Source organism: Herpailurus yagouaroundi, unplaced genomic scaffold (assembly GCF_014898765.1).
Source record: "Herpailurus yagouaroundi ecotype Mexico unplaced genomic scaffold, PumYag 250, whole genome shotgun sequence".
Classification (NCBI taxonomy): Eukaryota; Metazoa; Chordata; class Mammalia; order Carnivora; family Felidae; genus Herpailurus; species Herpailurus yagouaroundi.
The window spans coordinates 6,730,306-6,757,598 of record NW_024412467.1 but is presented as its reverse complement, the minus strand read 5'-3'; the positions used below and the strand labels follow the sequence as shown (position 1 = coordinate 6,757,598).

Here is a 27,293-nt window from a genome sequence, read left to right as displayed (position 1 = left end):
TTGTTAATTATAAGTCCAATGAATTTAAGATTCTGATTTTTCTATTTCCTCTTGTATCCGTTAAGGTTAATCACCACTGACATTATTGAGGAATGTGTCAGTTTTATCATACTTATCCAAATCCAAAATTGTTCAAAGCTGCTCATGATATCCTAAAATCTTTTAAATATTTTCGGCAAGATCTATAGTATTGTCTCCTTTTATGTTCCTAACATTAGTTATTTGGTTTTTTTTTTCTTTTTATCAATCTTTCCTGGATTTAATGAATTTTATTAGTCCTTTCTAAGAACCAACATTTAGCTTTGCTAATCATCTTTCTTGATTATTTTCTGTTTCCTTTTTTTCTCTTTCCTTTATTACTTCCTCCTTTATACTCTTTGGGGGGAGTTTGATTACTTCATCCCTAGAACTTAAGATAAATGTTTGGTTCATTTTTTTAGATCTTGTTATTTACAGATATATAAACTTAAGGGTACAAACTTTTTAAAATGTTTATTTCTTTATATTGAGAGAAAGAGAGTAACACAGGTAGAGAGAGGCAGAGAGAGAGGGCGAGAGAGAATCCCAAGCACAGAGCTGACAGCACAGAGCCTGACGCAGGGCTCTATCCCATGAACAGTGAGATCATGACCTGAGCTGAAACCAAGAGTCAGATGAGAGACCCAGGCGCCCCTAAATTTAAGGGTATAAATTTTAAACATTGCCTTAACTGTGCCTCACCAATCCATTTTATTAGTATCAATAGTACTTTTGTGGCTCGGTCTAGGCTTATATTTTATGATTTATTTTAAAAATAGACATCTACTTTTATTTACATCACATCATAAACCTCTAAACTGTTTTTTTTTTATCTATATATATGTTAATTTGATTAAAAGTTTGGGACTTTCAACTTCTCTTGTCTAGAGGACATGAGAAAAGTGTGCACACTTGCCTATACCTTTTTAATTTTGTTTTTTAAAATGTTATCTTTCTAAGTTGAAGTATCGTTGACATATATTGGTTTCAAGTGCACAACTTAGTGACTGGACAATTACGTACATTAAGAAATGGTCACCACAATCATTGTAATTTCCATCAGTTACCATACAAAGTTATGATAATATTAGTGACTCTATTCCCTATGATGTACTTTTTATTCCTGTGACCTATGTATTTTGTAACTGGAAGTTTGTACCATTTAATCCCTTTCCTCTATTTCACCCATCCTGTCACCTACCTCCCCTGCGGCAACCACCAGTCTGTTATCTGTATTTTCAGTCTTATTATGTTTCTTTTGTTTGTTCATTTGTTTTGTTATTTAGATCCCATATATATGGGAAGTCATATTGGTTTTGTCCTTCTCTGATTTATTTCATTTGGCATAATACACTCTAGGTCTCTCCATGTTGCCCCGAATGACAATACTACATTCTTTTTTATGGCTGAGGAATATTCTATTGTGTATACATACCACAGATGGACATTTAGGTTGCTTCCATATTTTGGCTATTGCAAATACTGCCACAGTAAACATACGGGTGCATCTATCTTTGTGAATCAGCATTTTCATTTTCTTCAGGTAAATACCCACGGGGGACTTACTAGATTGTATGCTATTCCTATTTCTATTTATTTTTTCTAGTAACCTCCATACTGTTTTCCATGGTAGCTGTATCAATGTACATTTCCACAAACTGCGCATGAGGATTGACTTTCTCCATATTTTTGATACGACTTCTTATTTCTTCCTTTCTTGACACCAACCATTCTGACACAATGAAAGGTGATAGGTCATTGTGGTTTTGATTTTCATTGCTCTTATTATTAGCGATTAAGCCCATTTTCATGTGCCTGATGACCATTTGTGTGTCTTCTTTAGAAAAATGTCTATTCAGGTATTCTGCCCATTTTAATTAGATTAGTTCTTTTAAGAGGCATAACTTGACTTTGTGTATCTGAGATATTAACCCCTATATCAGCTAGATCATTTGCAAATACCCTCTCCCATTCAGTAGGTTGCCTTTTAGTTTTGTTGATAGTTTATTTAACTGTGGAAAAATGTTTTATTTAGCTTTATTTAGTCCCTATTGTTCTTCTTTTTCTCCATTTGCTTGAGGAGACGTCTCTAGTAAAATATTGCTAAGACTGATGTGCGACAGTTCACTGCCTATGTTCTCTTTTAGGAATTTTATGACTTCATGTGGAGGCCTTTAATTCAATTTGGTGAGTATGTTTTCGTGTATGGTATAAATGGTTTATGTTCATTCTTTTCCTTATAACAGTTCAGTTTTCCCAACAGCATCTATGGAAGAGATTATCTTTCCCCATTGTGCATTCTTGCCTCCTTTGTCATAGATTAATTGACCATAGAAGTATGGGTTTATTTCTGGGCTCTGTTCTGTTCTGTTGGTCTGTGTATCTATTTTTGTGCCAGTATTATACTGTTTGACTCCTGTATCCCTTTCCTTTATTTTCCTTGATTCCTTTCTTTAGTATAGTTTGGAATCTGGGAGCAGACTACTTCTACCTTTGTGCTTCCTTCTCAAGGTGGCTTTAGATATTCGGGGTCCTTAGCTGTTCAACAAAAAGTTTATGATTAGTGTTTCTAGTTCTCTGAAAACTACTGTTGGTATTTTCATGAAGATTGCATTGAATCTGCAGATTGCTTTTGGTAGTGTTGTCATTTTAACAATATTAATTCTTCCAATTGATGCACAGTATATCTTTCCACTTATTTGTGTCATCTTAAATTTCTTTTTTCGATGTCTCACAGTTTTCAGAGTGATTTCCCCTCAGTTAAATTTATTCCTAAGTATTTTATTCTTTTTGATGCAATCGTAAATAGGATTTTTTTTCTTAATTTCTCTTTCTGCTAATTTGTTTTTAGTGTACGGAAATACAACATAATTCTTTGTATTCATTTTATATCCTGGACCTTGCCTGAATTAATCTATTAGTTCTGATAGCATTTAGTGGAATCTTTAGGGGCTTCTGTATATAGTATGACGGCATCTGCAAATGGTGATAGTTTTACTTCTTTGTTACCAATTTAAATGTCTTTTATTTCTTGTCTGATTGCTGTGGGTAGGCCTTCCAATAAATCCTAGTGTTGAATAAAAGTGGTGAGAGTACACATCCTACTCTTATTCCTATTCTAGAACAAAAATTTTTTGGTTTTTCACCATTGAATATGATGTTAGCTGTGGGTTTGTCATATATGGTCTGTATTATGTTGAGGTATGTTCCCTCCAGATCCACTTTGTTGGGCATTATTTTGCCATGAATATATGTTATATTTTAAAACCCTTTTTCTGCCTCTATTGAGATGATCATATGGTTTTCATCTTTCCTTTTGTTAATCAGATGTATCACATTGACTGATTTGTAATTATTGAACCATCCTTGCATCCCTGGAATAAATCCCTTTGATCATTGTACGTGATTCTTTTAATATATTGGCCTATAGTTTTCTTTTTCTTTCTTTCTTTCTTTCTTTCTTTCTTTCTTTCTTTCTTTCTTTCTTTCTTCTTTCTTTCTTCTTTCTTTCTTTCTTTCTTTCTTTTCTTTTCTTTCTTTCTTCTTTCTTTCTTTTCTTTCTTTCTTCTTTCTTTCTTTCTTTCTTTCTTTCTTTCTTTCTTTCTTTCTTTTCTTTCTTTCTTCTTTCTTTCTTTCTTTCTTTTCTTTCTTCTTTCTTCTTCTTCTTCTTCTTCTTCTTCTTCTTCTTCTTCTTCTTCTTTTGTAGTGTCTTTTTCTGGTTTTGGTATTTGGGTAATTCTGGCCTCATAGAATGAATCTGAAATTTTTTCCTTCTTCTGTTTTTGGAGTAATTTGAGAAGAATAGGTAGTAATTCCTCTTTAAATATTAGGTAGAATTTATCTATAAAGCCATCTGGTCCTGGACATTTTTTTTTGGTATTTTTTTTTTTAGTATCAATTCAATTTCATTACTAGTAAGTGGTCTGTTTAAATTTTGTTTCTTTATGATTAAGTTTTGAATATTGTATGTTTCCAGGAATTTATCAGTTTCCAGGTTGTTAAGTTTGTTGGCATATAATTTTTCATTCTATTCTCTTATAATTATTTGCATTTTTGTAGGATGTTATTTCTTTTTTTCATTTGTGGTTATATTTATTTGAGTCCTCTCTTTTGTTTTTCTTGATGAGTCTGGCTAAAGTTTCATCAATTTTGTTTATCTTTCAAAGAATCAGCTCTTGGTTTCATTGGTCTTTTGTAACTTTGTAAGAGTCCATTTCATTTATTTCTACTATAATCTGCATTATTGCCTTCCTTCTACTAATGTTGGACTTTGTTCTTTACTAGTCCTTTAGGTATAAGATTAAATCATTTATTTGAGATTTTTCTTGTTTCCTGAAGTAGTTCTGCATTGCTATAAACTTCCCTCTTAGAACTGTTTTTTTGTGTGTGTGTGTCCCAAAGATTTTGGAGTATGTGTTTCCATTTTCAGTTCTCTCCAGGTATTTTTTATTTCCCCTTTGATTTCTTCATTAAACCATTCAATTTCAATATCATGTTTTAAGCCTCTGCTTGTTTGTGTATTAGTTTTTTTCTTATATCTATTTTTATACCATTGTGGTCAGAAAAAAATGTTTGATGTGATTTCAGTATTCTTAAATTTATTAAGACTTGTTTTGTGACCTACCATGTGATCTATCCTGGAGAATGTGCTATGTGCACCTGAAAAGAATGTGTATTCTGCTGTATGGAGAAGAAATGTTCTGTGTATATCCATTAAGTCCATCTAGTCTAATGTGTCATTGAAAACCTGTTTCCTTGTTGATTTTCTATCAGGATGATCTATCCATTGATGTAAGTAGGGTGTTCAAGTCCCATACCATTATCATATCACTGTCAATTTCTGCCTTTGTATCTATTAATACTTGCTTTATATATTTAGGTGCTCCTATGTTGAGTGCATAGATATTCATAATTGTTATGTCCTCTTATTGGATTGATCCCTTTATGATTATATAATACCTTCTTTGTCTCTTGCTACAGTCGTTGCCTTAAAGTCTGTCTTGTCTGATATAACATTGCTACCCTCGCTTTTTTTCCCACTTGCATGTGCATGGAATATCTTTTTTCATCCCTTCCCTTTAAATTTGAATGTGTCTTTAGATCTGTAGTGTCTGGTATGCAGCATTATAGAAGGATCTTGTTTTGTTTTTGGTTTTTTACCCGTTCAGTCACCCTATGTCTTTTGGTTGAAGCATTTAGTTCACTTACATTCAAAGTAATTATTGATAGGTATGTACTTATTGTCATTTTGTTAATCATTTTTTGCTTGTTTTGTCATTCTTCTCTGTTCTTTTCTTGCTCTTTTCTCTTGTGGTTTCTTGCCTTTCTTTAACGTTAGGTTTTGATTTCTTTCTCTTTATTTTCTTGTATATCAAAGGGTTTTCATTTTGGGTTATCATGGGGTTTATACGTGTATAGCAGTCTATATTAAGCTGATGGTCACTTAAGTTCAAACACATTCTGAAAGCACTAGGATGTGCCTCCCTTCATGTTTTTTTTTGTAAATGATGTCATATTTTAAATCTTTTTATTGTTTGTTTCCCTTGACTAATTTTTGTAGACTAATTAACTTTACTACTTTTGTTTTTTCACCTCCATACCAGTTTTATTAATGATTAATCTACCTTTACTGTATATTTGCTTTTTTTAACGTATGAATTTTTTCCTAATTTTATGCTAGTTATAACCTTTTCTTTCCAGTTATAGAATTCCTTTTAACATTTTTAAAAGGCCAACTTAGTGGTGATGAACTCCTGTAATGTTTGTTTGGGAAACTATCTCTCCTTCAATTCTGAATGATATTCTTAGTGGAAAGAGTATTTTGGGCTGCAAATTTTTTCTTTCAGCTCTTTGAGTGTATCATGTCACTCCCTTCTGGCCTGTGAAGTTTCTGCTGAAAAATCAGCTGATACCCTTATGGGGTTTCCCTTGTTTGTAACTGTTTTCTTTTCTCTTACAGCTTTTAAGATTCTCTCTTTGTCTTTAGTTCTTTCATTTTAATTGTTATGTGTCTTGGTACGAACCTCCTTGGCTTTATCTACTGGGCCCTTTGGTGGAGCGGGTTTTCTGGGGAACATCAGAGCAGGGCATATGGTGCTAGCAAGGTAGTTGGAGAGTATTAGAACTGGTTCTCACAAGCACCTGACTATTTAGGCTGAGGAAGGCAAGAAAATTGCACCCACTAGTACTATTGTTCCTAGAGAAATCTGTAGTTCCTTGCCCTTGTGGCACATGTCCCAACATTAGTCAGTAAATCTAAATCTCTTGCATGTATACTCCAGGCACTTTTCAAACTGTGCTTCTGGGCTGTGTCTTCTGCAATTACTTAGCATGCCGGCTCCCTAAGGGCAGAGACTTGGTTTCCTATAGCCCTCCAGCTCACCTGGAGTTAAGCCCTGCTGAGTTTCAAAGCTGGACATTATGTGGACTTGTCTTTCCAACGCAAGTCCCTAGGGCCAGGGATGCCCCATGTGGGGTCAGATCCCCTTGCTCTTCTGTACTTGTGATGTCTCTCCAGTTTGTGGTTAGTCAGTCTTGGGGTTTGGTTCCTAAGTATCAACACTCCTACTCTGTTTGATTATGGGCTCCTCTGCAAGTTTTCCATGGACTAGCTGTTCTAATAGCCTTCAGGTGATTTTCAGAGTGAGTTATAATACGTGAGTACTTGTTTTGGTGTGTCTTTCGGGTGAAATGAGTTCAGGATCCTTTCACTGTACCGTCTTCGCTCTATTTTAACTCTTAAATGTTTGATCAGAATTCACCTGTCATCTCTGTTGCTTTCAGGTAAATAAACAAAATTTTAAATAAAAAGGATTTATCTGGGAAGCCATCTGGTCCTGGACTTTTGTTTCTTGGGAGATTTTGACCACTAATTCAATTCTGTTATTAGTAATACGTCGGTTCATATTTTGTCTTTCTTTCTAATTCAGTCTTGGAAGATAGTATGTTTCCAAAAATGTACCCAGTTCCATTTTTCATACTATTGTCTTATAATCCTTCAAATTTTTGTGGTCAATTGTAACTTCTGTTTCATTTTTAATTTTCTTAGAGTTCTCTTTTTTTTTTTTCTTGACAAGTCTGGCTTCAGGTTTATTAATTTTGTTTATCTTTATAAGAAACTAGCTCTTAGTTTCACTGGTCTTTATTCTATTTAGTCTTTTATTAATTGCCACTCTAATCTTTATTATTTTCTTCTACGAACATTGGGCTCTCTTTTTCTAGTTTCTTTAGGTATAAGGTTAGATTGTTTGATATTTTTCTTGGTTCTTGAAGTAGTTCTGCATTCCTATAAATTCCCCTCTTAGAATTGCCTTTGTTGCATCCTAATGATTTGGAACCATTGTTTTTCCATTTTCTTTTGCCTCCAGGGATCTTTAAAAATTCTTCTTTGATTTTTCCATTGACTCATTTGTTGTTAATAGCATATTATTTAGCTTCCATGTGTTTGTGGTTTTTACAGTTTTTCTTGATTGATTTCTACTTTCATACCATTGTGATTGAAAAAGATGCTTGAGGGGTGCCTGGGTGGCTCAATCAGTTGAGTGACTGACTTCGGCTCAGGTCATGATCTCTCAGTCTGTGAGTTTGAGCCCCGCGTCAGGCTCTGTGCTGACAGCTCAGAGCCTGGAGCCTGCTTTGGATTCTGTGTCTCCCTCTCTCTCCGTCCCTAACCCACTCGCATTCTGTCTCTGTCTCTCTCAAAAATAAATAAACATTAAAAAATTTTTTTAAAAAAGATGCTTGATATAATTTCAGTGTGCTTAAATTTTTGCAACTGATTTTGTGGCCTAACAGCTGATCTATCCTCGAGAAATGTTTCATGTGCACTTACCTATACTTTTTCTTCAGTCTCACCTTACCCCTTCATCCTCCCTGCCCAAATCCATCATTCCTTGGAGTTCTTCCTCAAAGAGGCTTTCTGATGTCTCCCTTCTCTGAACTTACAGTGGTTGATATCTTTCTTACTCATTTTGACAGTTGCCAACAAACTTAGTGTTACCTTTTTCAAGTTACTGTTTTCAACCTTTTCAAGTTACCTTTTTCAAGTATTTATGTGTTTTCAGTTAGCCTATTGTAATACCTGGAGATCTCATATGTTTAAACTTATTTTTATGGCTCTCAGCATGTTGTATGGTGCCAGAAATGTGAATCACAGATACAGAAAGAGCAGGAGTATCTGTGTGGAGGATACGGCAACTGCCCACCCACCTCCTCTCAACACTCACTTCCCTTGTACATGGAGCCGCTTCTAACTGAAATCCCTTCAACTATGTCCAGGGCCCTATATGGCTATTAAGCAGGACATGCCATGGTGCTGGGGAGTTGTCTCAATGACAAATGAGATTTGGTCCACCAATACTCCAACTTCTTCTTTTCTCAGGTGGGACAACTCTGGGGTGCGCTCTACATAGTCTCCCAGAGATCCCCAGCAGACCGTGCCCCATTTGCCCACGGTGGTAGTCTACTAATTAATGCATGTTGCATTATCTTCTATCCTTTCCCTGTCTCCCACATTCCAGGTCCTTCCTCTATCAATTCCCAAACAAATTTCTTCTACTTAAAGTGAAATCCCCATCTTAGGTGTGTTTCTGGGGAGATGCCACCCATGACCGTTTACGGGCATTTCTTTGTCTCTAAACGGATCATTCTTCATTCAGAAATTAACAAGACTTAAAAAACCAAATAATTACAATTTATTCAAACTAATAGCACAAGAATATTTGTTTCATATAATTCTCAAAATTAGCTTACACAGTCTGGTGATACAGACTTCAGTCTAAGAAGGCAGCTCAGTGTTCCAGTGCTGACATCATCACTCCCTGGGTGTATAGCCATGGGAAAGTCACTCGGCTTCTTCAGATATCAGGTTCCTAACTTAAAAATGGGTGGTTGGGGCGCCTGGGTGGCGCAGTCGGTTGAGCGTCCGACTTCAGCCAGGTCACGATCTCGCGGTCCCCGCGTCAGGCTCTGGGCTGATGGCTCAGAGCCTGGAGCCTGTTTCCGATTCTGGGTCTCCCTCTCTCTCTGCCCCTCCCCCGTTCATGCTCTGTCTCTCTCTGTCCCCAAAATAAATAAACGTTGAAAAAAAATTTTTTGTTAAAAATGGGTGGTAATACCTTGCTTTTGTTTGTTTTTTCTAAGGTAGAGGACAGTGCAGCATTTGACCCTGCAGGAGGGTCAATATCTGACCTTTACTCCAACAGACTGTCATTTACTGTTTAAAAAACGAACACCAGATAGGTTAAAGTAGCAACTATTAAGTATTAAGAGTGTGAATGAATGAACTAACCTACCAAGGAAGGAACGGTGGGAGGGAAAAAAGAATGAATGAAAACTTGGCTTTGCAATGCAATATGAGCTCCCTGCAATTACCTGAAATGTCCACAAGATGTCATTACTTTCCACCAATTCAGAAAAACCATCCTCATTCAAGTCACTTTTAGATCTTTGAACAGATATAATTGATCCCTTGTAATTGAAAGAGGTTCTGTCATTTCTAATGTCTTTTGACTGCTTCCTTGTTTTCTCTTAAATCTACCTCAAGAAATACTGTAAAACCTAGACTAACTAAGGTTTGAGACTGAATGCTCTAATGCTGGGAAACATGAAGAGATCACCCTAGTGGGGTCCCCATGTGACTGAGTGTAAACAACAGAAAGGCGGGAGACCTTGCATTAAGCCCTTAACCTGCAAAGCTTCTCTCACCACTTTCTTGTAATTTTACCACCTTCCCTGCTTCCAACTCATGGGAAACAGTGATTCTGCAACACCCAAAAGGCAACACATTGGAATTGTAAATTGTGCTTTCTTCTTGAAATACTTCTCGCACTTTCCCTCACCAGGACTAGTGTTCAAATGACCGTAGTGAGTTCATGTGTGTGGTATATGCGTTCATCCAGTTTGGAGCAGTTCTATGCTTATTGGGTTTTTTTCCAGTAACATAAGCATTGTGTTTGCAAATCATTATTGCAAGTTTTTACACATTTCAAAAACACCAAAATTATGTTAACCAGGCTCAATATTTTAACTTCAGCTATGTTTAGTATTGACCTACCTTAAGTCCAATTGAAATACTGTATTCATTGCAAGATCTAATGCAAAATATGCTTATGGATTGAAGGTTTTTAAAGGTCCCAGATAATTCTGAGGTTTTGTATCCTTTATTACTGTTCTCTACTGAGATTCTTTCTCCTAATCTTTTTTATGGACATTGGGATAAATTATCTTTATTAATGGCAATTCAAATCTGGTGAGGCAGAGAAGGCAGGGAACTCACTCTGTTATAAAAAAGAAGTTTCTTGGTAGGTTTTCAGAAGATCATTCAACTTTATAGACCAAAAGAGTACTTTTGCTTTAAAGGACCGTATTTCCTATACAGACACATCCAACTTACCAAGTGGCCAAATCAAGTCACTTAGGAAGGTGGCAGGTTAAATGGGGCCTCAGAGAAGCAGACCTTAGCCTTGTGTTCTAATGGATTGTGAGATATAACTAAGTAATTTCTAATGTAGTTATTATCGAAGTATAATTGATATGCAATGTTGTATTAGTTTCAGGTGTCCAACATATTAATTTGACAATTCTGTATGTTACTCAGTCCTCACCACGATAAGTATAGTTACCATCCATCACTGTATAACATTATTATGGTATATTGACTGTATTCCTTATGCTGTGTTTTTCATCTCTGTGAATTAATTTTATAACTGGATGTTTGTAGCTCTTAATCCCCTTTACCTAATTCACACATTCCCCTAATCCACCTTCTTTCTGGCAACCACCAGTTTGTTCTCTGAGTCTGTTTCTGTTTCATTTTGCTCATTTGTTTTGGTTTTTAGAGTTCCCATGTAAGTGAAATCATATGATATTTGTCCTTCTGTCTCTGAATTATTTAACTTAGCACGATACCACAATACCCTCTAGGTCCATCTATGTTATTGTAAATGACAAAATTTCATATTTTATATGGCTGAATAAAGTTCCATTATGTAAATGTGTGTGTGTGTATATATATCACATCTTCTTTATCTGTTTATCTATCATTGGATACTTAGGTTGCTTCCATATCTTGATTACTGTAAATAATGCTACAATAAACAGAGGGTTGTATATATCTTTTCAAATTAGTGTTTTTATTTTCTTGGGCTAAATAGCTAGAAGTGCAATTGATAATTTCTATTTTTCATTTTTTTTAAACCTCCATATTTTCCACAGTGCTTATACCAATTAACTTTCCCACCAACAGTACATGAGAGTTCCTTTTTGTCCAAATCCTCAACTCTTGATGTTTCTTGTCCTTTTGATTCTAGCCATTCTGACGGGTGTGAGGGGATAGCTCATGGTGATTTTGATGTGCATTCCATGATGATTAGTGATGGTGAGCATCTTTTCATGTGTCTGTTGGCCATCTGTATTTCTTCTTTGGAAAAGGGTCTTTAGACATTTTTAATGCCCATTTTTAATCAAATTATTTAGGGGGCTCTTTTTGGTATTGATTTGTATAATTTCTTTACATATTTTGGATACTAATCCTTTACAGATATATTATTTGCAAATACACTTTCCCATTTAGTGGCTTGCCTTTTTTGTTGTGTTAATGGTTTCCTCTGCACAAAAGCTTTTTATTTTGGTGTAGTCCCAATGGTTTATTTTTGCTTTCATTTTGCTTTCTTCAGGAGGAATAAATAAATAATATATAAATAAATAAATATATTACTAAGCCAGATATCCAAGAGATTACTGTCTCTGTTTTCTTTTAAGAGTTTTATGGGTTCCATTCTCACATTTAGGCCTTTCATTCATTTTGAGTTTATTTTAAAATGTGTATAGTGTGAGACAGTGGTCCGGTTGTATTCTTTTACATGCAATTGTTTAGTTTTCCCAATGCTATCTTGGAAAAGACATTCTTATCCTTACTGTGTATTTGTGCCTCCTTTGCCATAGGTTAATTGATCATGTAAGTGTGGGTTCATTTCTGGGCTCTCTATCCTTTTCCATTGATTTATATGTCTATTTTTGTGCCAGTACATTCCTGTTTTGGTTACTACAGATTTGTAGTATATCTTGATATCTGGGATTGTATAACTCCAGCTTTATTCTTCTGTCTCAAGATTGCTTTTGCTATTTGGACTCTTTTGTCATTCCATGCAAATTTTAATATTATTTGTTCTAGTTCTGTGAGAAACGCTGTTGGTATTTTGATGGGGATTATGCTGAAACTGCTGATTGCTTTGGGTAGTATAGACATTCTGACAATACTAATTCTTCCAATCCCTGAGCATGGTATGTTTTTCATTTGTGTTATCTTCAGTGTCTTTCATCAATGTCATAATTTTCAGAGTACAGGTTTTATCTCTTTGGTTAAATTTATTCCTAGGTATGTATTTTACTTTTTGGTGCAACTTTAATGGGATTGTTAACTTATCTTTCTGCTTTGTTGGTATTTAAAAAAAATGCAGCGGAGTTCTGTGTATTAATTTTGTATCCTGTCACTTTACTGCATTAATTTATCAATTCTAATAGTTTTTTGGTAGCATCTTTAGGATTTTCTATAATAGTTTTATGTCATCTGCAAGTAGTAACAGTTTTACTTCTTCCTTACCAATTTGGATGCTTTGTATTTGTCTGTCTTCTCCAATTGCTATGGCTAGGACTTCCAGTACTATTTTGAATAAAAATGGAGAATGGATCTGTATTTTGTTCCTGATCTTACAGGAAGTGTTTTCAGTTTTTCATCATTGAGTATGATGTTTGTTGTGGGTTTTCATATATGGCCCTGATTATGTTGAGGTATGTTCCTCTAAATTCACTTTATTGAATGTTTTTAACATGAACAGATGTCCTATTTTTTCAAATATTTTTTCTGCATCTGTAGAAATTGTATAATGTTTATCCTTTCTCTTATTAGTGTCTATTAAATTGATTTGCAAGTGTTGAGCCATCCTGCAGCCTTAGAATAAAGCCCACTTGATCCTGGTGAATTATTTTTTTAATGTATTGTTGAATTTCCTGTGTTAGTATTTTGTTGAGGATTTTTACATCTCTGTTCATCAGGGATATTGGTTTGTAGTTTTATTTTTTTTTGTAATGTTTTTGTCTGGTTTTGATATTTTGGGTAATGCTAGCCTTGTGGAACAAATCTGGCAGTTTTTCTGTCTCTTGCATATTTTGGAATAGTTTGAGAAGTAATAATTCTTCTTTAAATGCTCGGTTGAATTCACCTGTGAAGTCATCTGGTCCTGGACTTTTGTTTGTTGGGAGTTTCTTGATCACTGATTCTATTTCATTACTGGGAATCTGTCAGATCAAATTTTCTATTTCTTCCTGATTCCGTTTTGAAAGAGTGTATGTTTCTAGGAATTTATCTACTGCTTGCAGGTTGCCCAATTTGTTGGCATATAATTTTTCATACTATTTTATAATGTTTTTACTTATGTGTGTTGTTATTTCTCCTCCTTGATTTCTCACTTTGAGTCCCCTCTCTCCTACTTGATAAGTCTGGCTAAAAGTTTATCAGTTTTATCTTTTCAAAGAACCAGCTCTTGGTTTCATTTGATCTTCTTTTAGACTGTGTTTATTTCTGTTCTCTTCTTTAGTATTAACTTCCTTCTACTAACTTTGGGCTTTTCTGTTTGCTCTTCTTTCTAGTTCCTCTAGGTATGAGGTTAGATTACTTATTAGACATTTTTTTTGTTTCTTGAGGTGGGCCTGTATCACTAAATCTTACTTCTTAGTACTGCTTTTGCTGCATCCCAAAGATTTTGTATCTTTGTGTTCTATTTTCATTTGTCTTCATGTATTTTTTTATTCCTCTTTGATTTTTTTCATTAAACCATTGGTTGTTTAGTAGTTTGTGTTTTCTATTTTGTTTTGTTTTTCCTTGTAATTGATTTTTAGTCTTACATCATTGTGGTCATAAACCATACTTGATACGATTTCAGTCTTCTTAAAGTTATTGAGACTTGTGGCCTACCATGATCTATCCTGGAAAATAGTCCATGTACACTGAAAAAGAATGTGTATTCTGATTTGGGGGGAGATGGAATATTCTGTATTTATTGGTTAGGTCCATCAGGTCTAATGTGCCACGCAAAGCCTGTTTCTTTGTTGATTTTCTGTCAAAATGATCTATTTGTTGATGTACATGGGATGTTAAAGTCTCCTATTATTGTATCACTGTCAATATCTCCCTTTGCATCTATTAATATTTGCTTTATGTATTTAGGTGCTCCACTGTTGAGTGCACAGAAGTTTGTAATTATTACATTCTCTTGTTGGATTGCTCCCTTTATTGCACTATTTTTATTGCTCCCTTTATCCTCACATAATGCCTTTGTCTTTTGGTGCTTTTGTTTTAAAGTGTATTTTTTTCTGATATAAGGATAACTACTCTGGCTTTTTTCCCCACATTTATTTATATGTAATTTTTTTTTCATCCCTTCAATTGCAGTCTGTAGGTGCTTTAAGTTAAAGTGAATCTCTTACAGGAAGCATATAGATGGGTCTTGTTTTTTCATCTATTCAGTCACCCTTATCGTTTGATTACAGTATTTAGTCCATTTACATTTAATATAATCACTGGTCCATATTTATTTGTTGCTTTTTTCTTTTTTCTTTCATGTTTTCTGGTTGTTTTTGTAGCTCTTCTTGGTTTCTTTGTTCTTCTCTTGCTCTCTCCCCTTGTGGTTGAATGTCTTTACATAGTGAAATGCTTGCATTACTTTCTCTTTATTTTTTGTATATCAATTGCAGGTTTTTGTTTGTGATTACCACTGGGGTCATATATAACATCTTATGTGTACAGTGGTCTATATTAAGGTGATGATCTCTTAAGTGCACATACAACCTAAGAGTCTATATTTTTACCCCTTTCCATGTTTTGGGTATATGGTGTCATATTTTGCATCTTTTTATTATTTGTATCCCTTGACTAACTTTGGTAGATATAATTGCTTTGGCTACTTTTGTGACTTGACCTTCATACTTGCTCTATAAGTGATTAATCTACTACTTTATGTTTAATTTTACCAGTGAAAATTTCTCCTTTCATAATTTTATTCTAGTTATTGCCTTTACTTTCCACTTAATTCCCTTTAACATTTCTTGTAAACTGGCTTAATACTGATAAACTCCTTTAACTTTTGTCTGGGAAACTATTTATCTCTCCTTCAGTTCTGAATGATAATCTTGCTAGGTTGAGTATTCTTGGTTGTGGGTGGTTGTTTTTTGTTTTTCCTTTCAGCAGTTTCAATGTATCGTGCCACTTCCTTCTGGTCCACAAAGTTTCTGCTGAAACATTACCTGGTAGCCTTATGGAATTTCTCTTATATGTAACTGTTTCCCTTTCTCTTACAGCTTTTAAGATTCTGCCTTTAATTTTTAAGATTTTCATTATTATATGATTTGGTGTGTGGACCTCCTTGAATTTATATTGTCGGGAGCCCTCTGCTTCCTAGACCTGGATGTTTATTTCTCCTAAAGATTAGGGAAGTTTTCTGCTATTATTTCTTCAAATAATTTTCTGCTCCCTTCTTTCTCTTTTCTCCTTCAAGTGTCCCTATAATGTGAATGTTATACTTGATGATGTCACAGTGGTTCCTTAACCCATTCTCACTTTTTTTTTATTATTTTTTGGTTTTGGTGTTCAGCTTGGTTGCTTTCCATTATCTTATCTTCCAGACCACTAATCTGTTATTTTTCATCCTCTAATCTGATTTTTTTTATTCTCTTGATGTATTTTACATTCTACTTACTGTATTCTTTACCTCTGACTCATTTCTTTTTATATTATCTATCTCTTTTTTGAAATTCTGAGTTTATCTACTCTTTTCTTTAGTCCAGTGAGTATTTTTACAATGGTTACTTCAAACTGTTTATCAGGTATATTTTTTTATATCTGTTATGCTTAGCTCTTTTTCTCTGATTTTTGCCTTGCTCTTTCATTTGGGACCTATTTTCTGTCTCCTCATTTTGTCTACTTCTCTCTGTTTTTCTCTTTGTATTAGGTAGGTTATCAAAGTCTCCTGGTCTTCAAAGTAGTGGTCTGTTGAAAAAGGGGTCCTGTGGTGTCTTGTAGAGCAATCCCCCTGGGTCACTAGGACCAGACATCCAAAGGTGTTCTCTACGTGGGCTCTGTGCCCACTACTGTTGTGGCTTAGACACAGTTGCCATGGGCATGGTAGTGGGTGGGTCTGGCCTTCAGCCCAGCTGGCTGCTGTAACCCACCTCATATTCTATGGGCACATTGGCATGGTTTGCTCCTTGTTATAGTGTGAGGCCTGGATGCAGCCACCATGAGCTCACTGGTGGGTGGGCTGGCATTCAGCCTAGCTGTTTGCACTTAGTCTCTGTGACAGCTGCATGTACCCCACAGGGTAGGACTTTCTCCTTGCACAGCCTGCTAAGGCTCTGCTGCAGGAACTGAAGTCATGCCGTGTGGTGTTATCCCATCACCTCCTCAGTACAGGACCTGCTTTGGAGTGATGCTGATTCTGGTTGGGGCTACCTGCTTTGGCAGGATGACTAGCTGGGGTAGGAATTGGTTTGGAGCGATGCCTGCCCCAGTGGCTAGCTTGGGTTGGGACAGTTCTGCAGGGGAATGCCAGAGTGGAGCACGCAGTGCCAAAAACTTAGATGGAGGGTGTTAGAATTGGCTCCTGCAAGCAACTGACTAAGCTGGGGGTGATGCAAGATAAATGACACCCACTAGCACTTTTGTTCCCAGAGAAATATGCAGACCCCCCACCCTTCCAGCACATGCCTTAAGATTAGTCAATAAATCTCCTTCACACATATGCCACATATTTTTCAAACTGCTGCTCTATGTTGTACCTCCCACTGAGTTATTTATGATGCTGCCTCTTGAAGGGTGCAGACTCCGTTTCGTATCACCTCCAGCTCTCCTGGAGTTAAGTCCTGCCGATTTCCAAAGTTCCCAAAATTAAGGCCCACTGATTTTCAAAGCCAGTGTTTTCCCAGTGAGGATCCCCACAGCCAGGGGTACTTCATGTGGATTCTCTTCCATGCTTGTGGTGTCCCTCCTGTTTATGGTTCATTGTGCTGAGGGTTTGGATCCCAATGGCATCTCCACTCCTCCTACCCTTTTTAATGTGCTCTTTTCTCTATGGAAGATCTGTTGTGCCAGTCTTCAGGTTGTTTTCAGAGTTGTTGCAGAGAATGTAACTGTTGCCTCAGGGTGTCCAGGTGACAAGGTAAGCTCAGCATCCTCCTATTCTATCATCTTCTCCCTCTCCTGTCAACGTAATTTCTTACTGATAGTAATTTTAAAAGATAAAGTTGACGATACTTTTAAACATTTTAAAAAATTATATACCATGTCCAAGCCAACCCCCATCATGGCCTCACTGGTTTTCATTCCTCGATGTACTCAGGGGAGCAGAAGAGAAAAGTATGGAAGATTTTGATCACTTGGGGCATCCTCACACTGTAAAGTTAAATAAGAAAAAAAAAATCCGAACTCTGTAGGAAGTATTAGACTTTTGTAAAAATAAGTGCCTATAAAAGGAACAACTAGAAAATCTCTTAAACTGCAAAAGAAAAACTAGAAATACAATAAAGTGTTAACAGTTACTGAGATTAAGGATGCCTTATCCTCCTCATGAACTTAAAACTTTCTAAAAGGATTTTTTTTAACTGAAGCGACAATCCACGTCCAACAATTAGAAGGGGTGTTTTTCAAAACTATGGCACATTTATTTGCAAAATAGAATGCAGCTATTAAAAAAAAACTTTTGGAAGATGGTGGCGTAGGAGGACGCTGGGCTCACCGCATCCTGCTGGTCACTTAGATTCCACCCACACCTGCCTAAATAACCCAGAAAACCGCCAGAGGATTAGCAGAACAGAGTCGCCGGAGCCAAGCGCAGACGAGAGGCCCACGGAAGAGGGTAGGAAGGGCGGCGAGGCGGTGTGCACTCCACGGACTGGCGGGAGGGAGCCGGGGCAGAGGGGCGGCTCGCCGGCCAAGCAGAGCCTCCAAGTCTGGCTGGCAAAAGCGGAGGGGCCGGATGGAGTGTGTTCAGACAGCAAACGGGACTTGACATCTGGAAGGTTATAAGCTAACAGCTCTGCTCGGAGAACGGGAGGGCTGGAGGACAACAGGAGGGAGAGTCCTTGAGCCCCAGATGACAGAGCTCAGCTTGGCGGGGAACAAAGGCGCTCGCCACCACCATCTCCTTCCCCCATCCCCTAGCCAAAATCCCAAAGGGAACCAGTTCCTGCCAGGGAACTTGCTCACTCGGCACAAACCCCCAACGCTGTGCTTCTGCAGATCCATCCCTCCGCCTGGCGGCGGGTCTGACTCCCTCTCAGTGCTGCAGGGCCCCTCCAGAAGCGGATCACCAAGGATAAGCAAGCTTGAGCCTGCCCCTCCCGCCCCCATGCACCTGGCCAATCCACCCCAGCTAATATGCCAGATCCCCAGCACCACAAGCCTGGCAGTGGGCAAGTAGCCCAGAGGGGCCATGCCACCCCACAGTGAATCAAGCCCCTAGGAGAGGGGAAGAGAAGGTATACACCAGTCTGACTGTGGCCCCACGGTGGGCTGGGGGCAGACATCAGGTCTGAGGCCCCGCCCACCAATGCAAGCTATCCTAGACAGCACAGGGGACGTGCCCTGCAGTTCTATCCAAAATGACGAAACAGAAGAATTCCCCTCAAAAGAATCTCCAGGAAATAACAACAATTATGAACTGATCAAAAAGGATTTAAACAATATAACAGAAAGTGAATTTAGAATAATAGTCATAAAATTAATCGCTGGGCTTGAAAACGGTATACAGGACAGCAGAGAATCTATTACTACAGCGATCAAGGGACTAAGGAACTGTCAGGAGGAGCTAAAAAATGCTATAAATGAACTGCAAAATAAAATGGAGACGACCACGGCTCCGATTGAAGAGGCAGAGGAGAGAATAGGTGAACTAGAAGATAAAATTATGGAAAAAGAGGAAGCTGAGAAAAAGATAAAAAAAATCCAGGAGTATGAGGGGAAAATTAGAGAACTAAGTGATGCACTAAAGAAAAATAATCTACGCATAATTGGTATCCCAGAGGAGGAAGAGAGAGAGAAAGGTGCTGAAAGTGTCCTTGAAGAAATAATAGCTGAGAACTTCCCTGATCTGGGGAAGGAAAAAGGCACTGAAACCCAAGAGGCACAGAGAACTCCCTTCAGACGTAACTTGAATTGATCCTCTGCACGACATATCATAGTGAAACTGGCAAAATACAAGGATAAAGAGAAAATTCTGAAAGCAGCTAGGGATAAACACACTCTAACTTATAAAGGGAGAGCCATAAGACTAGTGGCAGAACCTATCTACTGAAACTTGGCAGGCCAGAAAGGAATGGCAGGAGATCTTCCATGTGATGAACAGAAAAAATATGCAGCCAAGAATCCTTTATCCAGCAAGTCTGTCATTTAGAATAGAAGGAGAGATAAAGGTCTTCCCAAACAAACAAAAACTGAAGGAATTCGTCACCACTAAACCAGCTCTACAAGAGATCCTAAGGGGGATCCTGTGAGACAAAGTACCAGAGACATCGCTACAAGCATGAAACCTACAGACATCACAATGACTCTAAACCCATATCTTTCTATATAACACTGATTGTAAATGGACTAAATGTGCCAAGCAAAAGACATAGGGTATCAGAATGGATAAAAAAAAAAAACAAGACCCATCTATTTGCTGTCTACAAGAGACTCATTTTAGACCTGAGGACACCTTCAGATTGAAAGTGAGGGGATGGAGAACTATTTATCATTCTACTGGAAGTAAAAAGAAAGCTGGAGTAGCCATACTTATATCAGACAAACTAGACTTTTTTTTTTTTTAATGTTTATTTATTTTTGGGACAGAGAGAGACAGAGCATGAACGGGGGAAGGGCAGAGAGAGAGGGAGACACAGAATCGGAAACAGGCTCCAGGCTCCCAGCCATCAGCCCAGAGCCTGACGCGGGGCTCGAACTCACGGACCGCGAGATCGTGACCTGGCTAAAGTTGGACGCTTAACCGACTGCGCCACCCAGGCGCCCCAGACTAGACTTTAAATTAAAGGCTGTAACAAGAGATGAAGAAGGGCATTATATAATAATTACAGGGTCTATCCATCAAGAAGAACTAACAATTATAAATGTCTATGTGCCGAATACAGGAGCCCCCAAATATATAAAACAATCACAAACATAAGCAACCTTATTGATAAGAATGTGGTAATTGCAGGGGGCTTTAATACTCCACTTACAGAAATGGATAGATCATCTAGACACACGGTCAATAAAGAAACAAGGGCCCTGAATGATACATTGGACCAGATGGACTTGACAGATATATTTAGTACTCTGCATCCCAGAGCAACAGAATATACTTTCTTCTCAAGTTCACATGGAACATTCTCCAAGATAGATCACATACTGGGTCACAAAACAGCCCTTCATAAGTATACAAGAATTGAGATCATACCATGCACACTTTCAGACCACAATGCTATGAAGATTGAAATCAACCACAGGAAAAAGTCTGGAAAACCTCCAAAAGCATGGGGGTTAAAGAACACCCTACTAAAGAATGAATGGGTCAACCTGGCAATTATAGAAGAAATTAAAAAAATATATGGAAACAAACGAAAATGAAAATACAACAATCCAAATGCTTTGGGATGCAGCAAAGGCAGTCCTGAGAGGCAAATACATTGCAATCCAGGCCTATCTCAAGAAACAAGACAAATCCCAAACACAAAATCTAACAACACACCTAAAGGAAATAGAAGCAGAACAGCAAAGGCAGCCTAAACCCAGCAGAAGAAGAGAAATAATAAAGATCAGAGCAGAAATAAAAAAATACAGAATCTAAAAAAACTGTAGGGCAGATCAATGAAACCAAAAGTTGGTTTTTTGAAAAAATAAACAATATTGATAAACCTCTAGCCAGGCTTCTCAAAAAGAAAAGGGAGATGACCCAAGTAGATAAAATCATGAATGAAAATGGAATTATTACAACCAGTCCCTCAGAGATACAAGCAATTATCAGGGAATACTATGAAAAATTATATCCCAACAAACTGGACAACCTGGAAGAAATGGACAAATTCCTAAACCCACATGCTTCCAAAACTCAACCAGGAGAAAATAGAAAGCTTGAACAGGCCCATAACCAGCAAAGAAATTGAATCAGTTATCCAAAATCTCCCAACAAATAAGAGTCCAGGACCAGACGGCTTCCCAGGGGAGTTCTACCAGACGTTTAAAGCAGAGATAATACCTATCTTTCTCAAGCTATTCCAAAAAATAGAAAGGGAAGGATAACTTCCAGACTCATTCTATTAAGCCAGTATTACTTTGATTCCCAAACCACACAGAGACCCAGTGAAAAAAGAGAACTACAGGCTAATATCCCTGATGAATATGGATGCAAAAATTCTCAATAAGATATTAGCACATCGAATTCAACAGCATATAAAAAGAATTATTCACCATGATCAAGTGGGATTCATTCCTGGGATGCAGGGCTGGTTCAACATTCGCAAATCAATCAACGTGATACATCACATTAATAAAAGATAAGAACCATATGATCCTGTCAATCGATGCAGAAAAGGCATTTGACAAAATTCAGCAACGTTTCTTTTTTTTTTTAATTTTTTTTTAATGTTTATTTTTATTTTTGACAGAGATGGAGACAGAGCATGAGCGGGGGAGGAGCAGAGAGAGAGGGAGACACAGAATCGGAAGCAGGCTCCAGGCTCTGAGCTGTGGGCACAGAGCCCGACACGGGGCTCGAACTCACAGACTGTGAGATCATGACCTGAGCCGAAGTCAGACGCTCAACTGACTGAGCCACCCAGGAGCCCCTCAGCAACCTTTCTTAATAAAAACCCTTGAGAAAGTTGGGATAGAAGGAACATACTTAAACATCATAAAAGCCATTTACGAAAAGCCCACAGCTAACATCATCCTCAATGGGGAAAAACTGAGAGCTTTTTCCCTGAGATCAGGAACACGACAGGGATGCCCACTTTCACCGCTGTTGTTTAACATAGTGTTGGAAGTGCTAGCATCAGCAATCAGACAACAAAAGGAAATCAAAGGCATCAAAATTGGCAAAGATGAAGTTAAGCTTTCACTTTTTGCAGATGACATGATATTATACATGGAAACCCAATAGACTCCACCAAAAGTCTGCTAAGAACTGACACGTGAATTTAGCAAAGTTGCAGAATACAAAATCAATGTACAGAAATCAGTTGCATTCTTATACACTTATAATGAAGCAACAAATAAAGAAGCTGATCCCATTCACAATTGCACCAAGAAGCAGAAAATACCTAGGGATAAATCTAACCAAAGATGTAAAAGATCTGTATGCTGAAAACTATAGAAAGCTTATGAAGGAAATTGAAGAAGATATAAAGAAATGGAAAAACATTCCATGCCCATAGATTGGAAAAATAAATATTGTCAAAATGTCAATACTACCCAAAGCTATCTACACATTCAATGCAATCCCAATCAAAATTGCCCCAACATTCTTCTCGACGCTAGAACAAGCAATCCTAGAATTCATATGGAACCACAAAAGGCCCCGAATAGCCAAAGTAATTTTGAAGAAGAAGACCAAAGCAGGAGGCATCACAATCCCAGACTTTAGCCTCTACTACAAAGCTGTGACCATCAAGACAGCATGGTATTGGCACAAAAACAGACACATAGACCAATGGAATAGAATAGAAACCCCAGAACTAGACCCACAAACGTATGGCCAACTCATCTTTGACAAAGCAGGAAAGAACATCCAATGGAAAAAAGACAGTCTCTTTAACAAATGGTGCTGGGAGAACTGGACAGCAACATGCAGAAGGTTGAAACTAGACCACTTTCTTACACCATTCACCAAAATAAACTCAAAATGGATAAAGGACCTGAATGTGAGACAGGAAACCATCAAAACCCTAGAGGAGAAAGCAGGAAAAGACCTCTGTGACATCAGTCGTAGCAATTTCTTACTTGACACATCCCCAAAGGCAAGGGAATTAAAAGCAAAAATGTACTACTGAGACCTCATGAAGATAAAAACCTTCTGCACAGCAAAGGAAACAACCAACAAAACTAAAAGGCAACCAACGGAATGGGAAAAGATATTTGCAAATGACATATCGGACAAAGGGCCAGTATCCAAAATCCATAAAGAGCTCACCAAACTCCACACCCAAAAAACAAATAATCCAGTGAAGAAATGGGCAGAAAACACAAATAGACACTTCTCTAAAGAAGACATCCAGATGGCCAGCAGGCACATGAAAAGATGTTCAACGTTGCTCCTCATCAGGGAAATACAAATCAAAACCACACTCAGATATCACCTCACGCCAGTCAGAGTGGCCAAAATGAACAAATCAGGAGACTATAGATGCTGGCGAGGATGTGGAGAAACGGGAACCCTCTTGCACTGTTGGTGGGAATGCAAATTGGTGCAGCCACTCTGGAAAACAGTGTGGAGGTTCCTCAGAAAATTAAAAATAGACCTACCCTATGGCCCAGCAATAGCACTGCTAGGAATTTACCCAAGGGATACAGGAGTACTGATGCATAGGGGCACTTGTACCCCAATGTTTAGGCAGCACTCTCAACAATAGCCAAATGATGGAAAGAGCCAAAATGTGCATCAACTGATGAATGGATAAAGAAATTGTGGTTTATATACACAATAGAGTACTACGTGGCAATGAGAAAGAATGAAATATGGCCCTTTGTAGCAACGTGGATGGAACTGGAGAGTGTGATGCTAAGTGAAATAAGCCATACAGAGAAAGACAGATACCGTATGTTTTCACTCTTACGTGGATCCTGAGAAACTTAACAGAAACCCATGGGGGAGGGGAAGGAAAAAAAAAAGAGGTTAGAGTGGGAGAGAGCCAAAGCATAAGAGACTCTTAAAAACTGAGAACAAACTGAGGGTTGATGGGGGGTGGGAGGGAGGGGAGGGTGGGTGATGGGTATTGAGGAGGGCACCTTTTAGGATGAGCACTGGGTGTTGTATGCAAGCCAATTTGACAATAAATTTCAAAAATAAATAAATAAAACTTTTAGAAAGGTTATTTAATAACATGGGAAATGCTTATAACATTTCTGAAGGTCCAGATGCAGGGTACAGAATTTCTCTGAAAGACTGCACACAAAGAAGATAAAAGTGACTGCCTCCAGGGAATGAAACAAGATTGCTGAAGACAGACCCAGGAGGCAGAATTACTTTTCTCTGCATGTCTTTTAACACTGATCAGACTGGCAAAAACAAAAGTCTGGTAACACCAAGTACTGATGACAATGTGGAGAAAGAACTGTTACACATTGCTGGGCAAAGGGGAAATTCCTATATTCATTTGGAGAGCAATCACAGCCAGGCAAGCTGAAAAATCCATTCCTTTATTGAGACCCTGCAATTGAACTTCCCCACATGTAGCTTATCACCCCCTGTGTGCAGAGAAATACAAAGGGTGTTCTTGCTGCCTGGCTTAATACCATGGAAACAGTGACAACAACCTAAAGGTCTGTTGTGGGCTAAATCATGTACCCCACAAATTGTTATGTTGATGTCCTAAATCCCAGTACCTCAGAATGTGACTATATTTGGAAATAGGGTCTTTAAAGAGGTAATTAAAATGAAGTCATTTGGGGTGAGCTCTAATCCAATATGGTATCCTTACAAGAAGAGATTAGGACACAGGCACGTACAGAAAGGAGACCATGTAAAGATGGAGAGAGATGGCCATTGACAAGCCAGTAAGAGGGGCATCAGAAGAAATCAACCCTGCCAACACCTGATCTCACACTTCGAGCTTCCAGAACTGTGAGACAATAACTTTCTGTTGTTGAGGCCACCCAGTCTGCAGTGCTTTTCTGTGGCAGCCTGAGCAGATGAATGCAAAGTCCCTCAGTAGAAAATGGATAAATAAAGCCTTGGTTATGCAGACAATAGTCCCACTAACCACCAAAAGTGGTAAAAGATGAGGGTCCCAGCAATATGGAGTCCTGTGAGTAGACAACCCCCAGGAATTTAGTTGAAGCATATTGATCTTATCCTACCTGAACTCCAGTGGCCAGGAGAGTTTGATCTAGCATCATATCCAAAGGAAAGCCTAGATGGTAGAGGAAAAGGCAACATGGTGCCTTTGGTCATTACAAAGGAGATTTATAGGGCTGATCTCTAAAGACAGAGGACAGAATCCCAAAGCCAGCCTGCATCTCCAGTATGTTCCCTCTAGCTCATTCCAGAGGAATAATCCTGCCAGGGTGAATGGAATTTATTCCTTCGGTCATTTGTTCCACCAGCACTGACTCAAGTACCCCTGTGAGCCCAGTGCCTTGCTAGGTATGAAAATATAAAGATAAACACAGTTTATAGTTGTCAGGTAGCTGGCTGGGGAGAGACAAATGAAGTCAAGTCACTACACAAGGTATTACTGGGGACCTATGAACAGAACCCAGAGGTGAGTGAAGATGTCACAGTGAAAACAGCATCTTGCACATTGTATTTTCTCTGCCGGAAAGGCCTGTCTTTTTCACTTTGGGAAGTGTCTGTTCAAAAAAGACAGGCCTTGAAGGCAGCAGCAAAAAGTACAAGGGCAAAGAGTCACAAATGCCCCAGGCTGGCTGGGGCAGGGCTCTAAGTGGGGCAGCTGCATTGCCTGGCATGCGGCATAGGAACCAGGCTGGTCAGGGTAAGAGGGGAAGGAGGTGGGTTTTAAGCTGTAGATAGTAGGAGTTAGACAAATTTTTTCTGAAGAAGCCTGGCCTGATGGGCTGTCCAGGAAGATTCTCTGGCAGTAGTTTGCGGAAGGACTGGAGGGAGAAGGGACTGGTGGCCAGGCAGGAAACCTGTCCCGGCATCTGGGGCTTTTCCAGGCTGGTGCACACAGAGATAGTTGTGACTCAGGACTGCAGCTGGAATCGCTGAAAGGTTATTTTGCCCGTGAAACACAAGACAATAGACAGAGGGCCCAGAATGAATGGATGTGGGTAGCTGGCAATTGCTTAGACCGTGTATATTTTAATGTCAAAAGTGCTTATTCCGTATGAATTTTCTTTGAGAACAAAAGGGCCATTTGATCCTCGGGGCTATGTGGATCCAGAAAGGCATAGAGAAAAGTGCTGCGCTATCCAGAAAAGTGTTCCCCGTCTGCCTCCACTGGTTGGATCAGCAGTTCTGAAAAAACTGAGAGGTTGACATGATGCTGCAGCATGTAGAAACCAGCTGGTACCCAGGTAATGCAGGTGTCCAGGCCACAGGAACACCCAACCACTCACCTGTGCCCCCATTCTCAGGCCTTGGAAGGGCATGCTCATCTGAGAAGGTGTCATTAAGATTTAGGAGGCACATCATAGACCCGTGTGTCCATGAGGTGCACTCTGCCGGGTCAAAGCATTTGTTTCTACCCTCAACTCTCCTACAGAAGAGCTCTGTGATACGTGGGGCCTCCGTTTCCTCAGATGTGAAAATATGAGATGAAGCCCATTGTTACCAAACATGGCCGCACATCAGAATTACAAGGGGAGTCGGTTAAGACTAATGGTCCCGAGGCATAACTCTAGACCAATGGAATCAAGGTATGTGGGGAGGGGAACTCTGGAGACTGTTCATGACCAAATATTTGTTAAGGCGTCTGTTACCTGCCTATCCCCAAGGTCCCTCACTTTATAAGATATTCTTGTACTTACAAATTCAGATTATAGGAAGCATAGCACCACCCCAATATTTTGGCCAGAATTCAGGCCAGTTCTCACAGGAGGCTTAGGTGACTCCTGGACATAACTGCTCCGATCTCTAGCACTTACTGTATTCTCTGTCTCGCTGGGTCTGTCCTTTCTCTTTTCCAATGCCAGTCAAACTTGAACTGAGCCCACCGTCATTAAGATTAAGAGTGTCTCCAGCCATGGTGGGAAGAGACAAATAGTCCACAACAATTCTGCTGACCAGTCCACCCGTGGGGATTTCCCCTTCCCCTCAGGTCCCAAAGTTGTCTCTTGTCACTCTTCTCCTGAGCAGTGTGAACCTAATTCCCCCCAAGTCCTGTCCTTTTCCCCCATGAGGCAGTTTGCCCCACACAACCTGCATCAAATGCTGAAAATCTCAGCCAACCTTTGCTTATTTCAAAAGGCACTAAAGATTGTGTTAAACAAAAGGTCTTTGAGGAGCACAAGCACTGACAGAAGTTTCAAAACACCTTCTCTTGAACAGAATCAAATGATTTACTTTGACTCT

The 27,293-nt window shown here is 38.5% G+C and overlaps 1 long non-coding RNA gene across 1 annotated transcript; it reads right to left on the bottom strand.

The window, feature by feature from the left end:
- Nucleotides 1–17,321: 17,321 nt before the first annotated feature.
- Nucleotides 17,322–18,427, bottom strand: LOC121020522 (uncharacterized). The gene is made up of 2 exons (XR_005786176.1): nucleotides 18,267–18,427; nucleotides 17,322–17,461 (listed from the first exon to the last, which is right to left on the bottom strand). It is a non-coding gene; the product is annotated as an uncharacterized LOC121020522 (long non-coding RNA).
- Nucleotides 18,428–27,293: the final 8,866 nt, after the last annotated feature.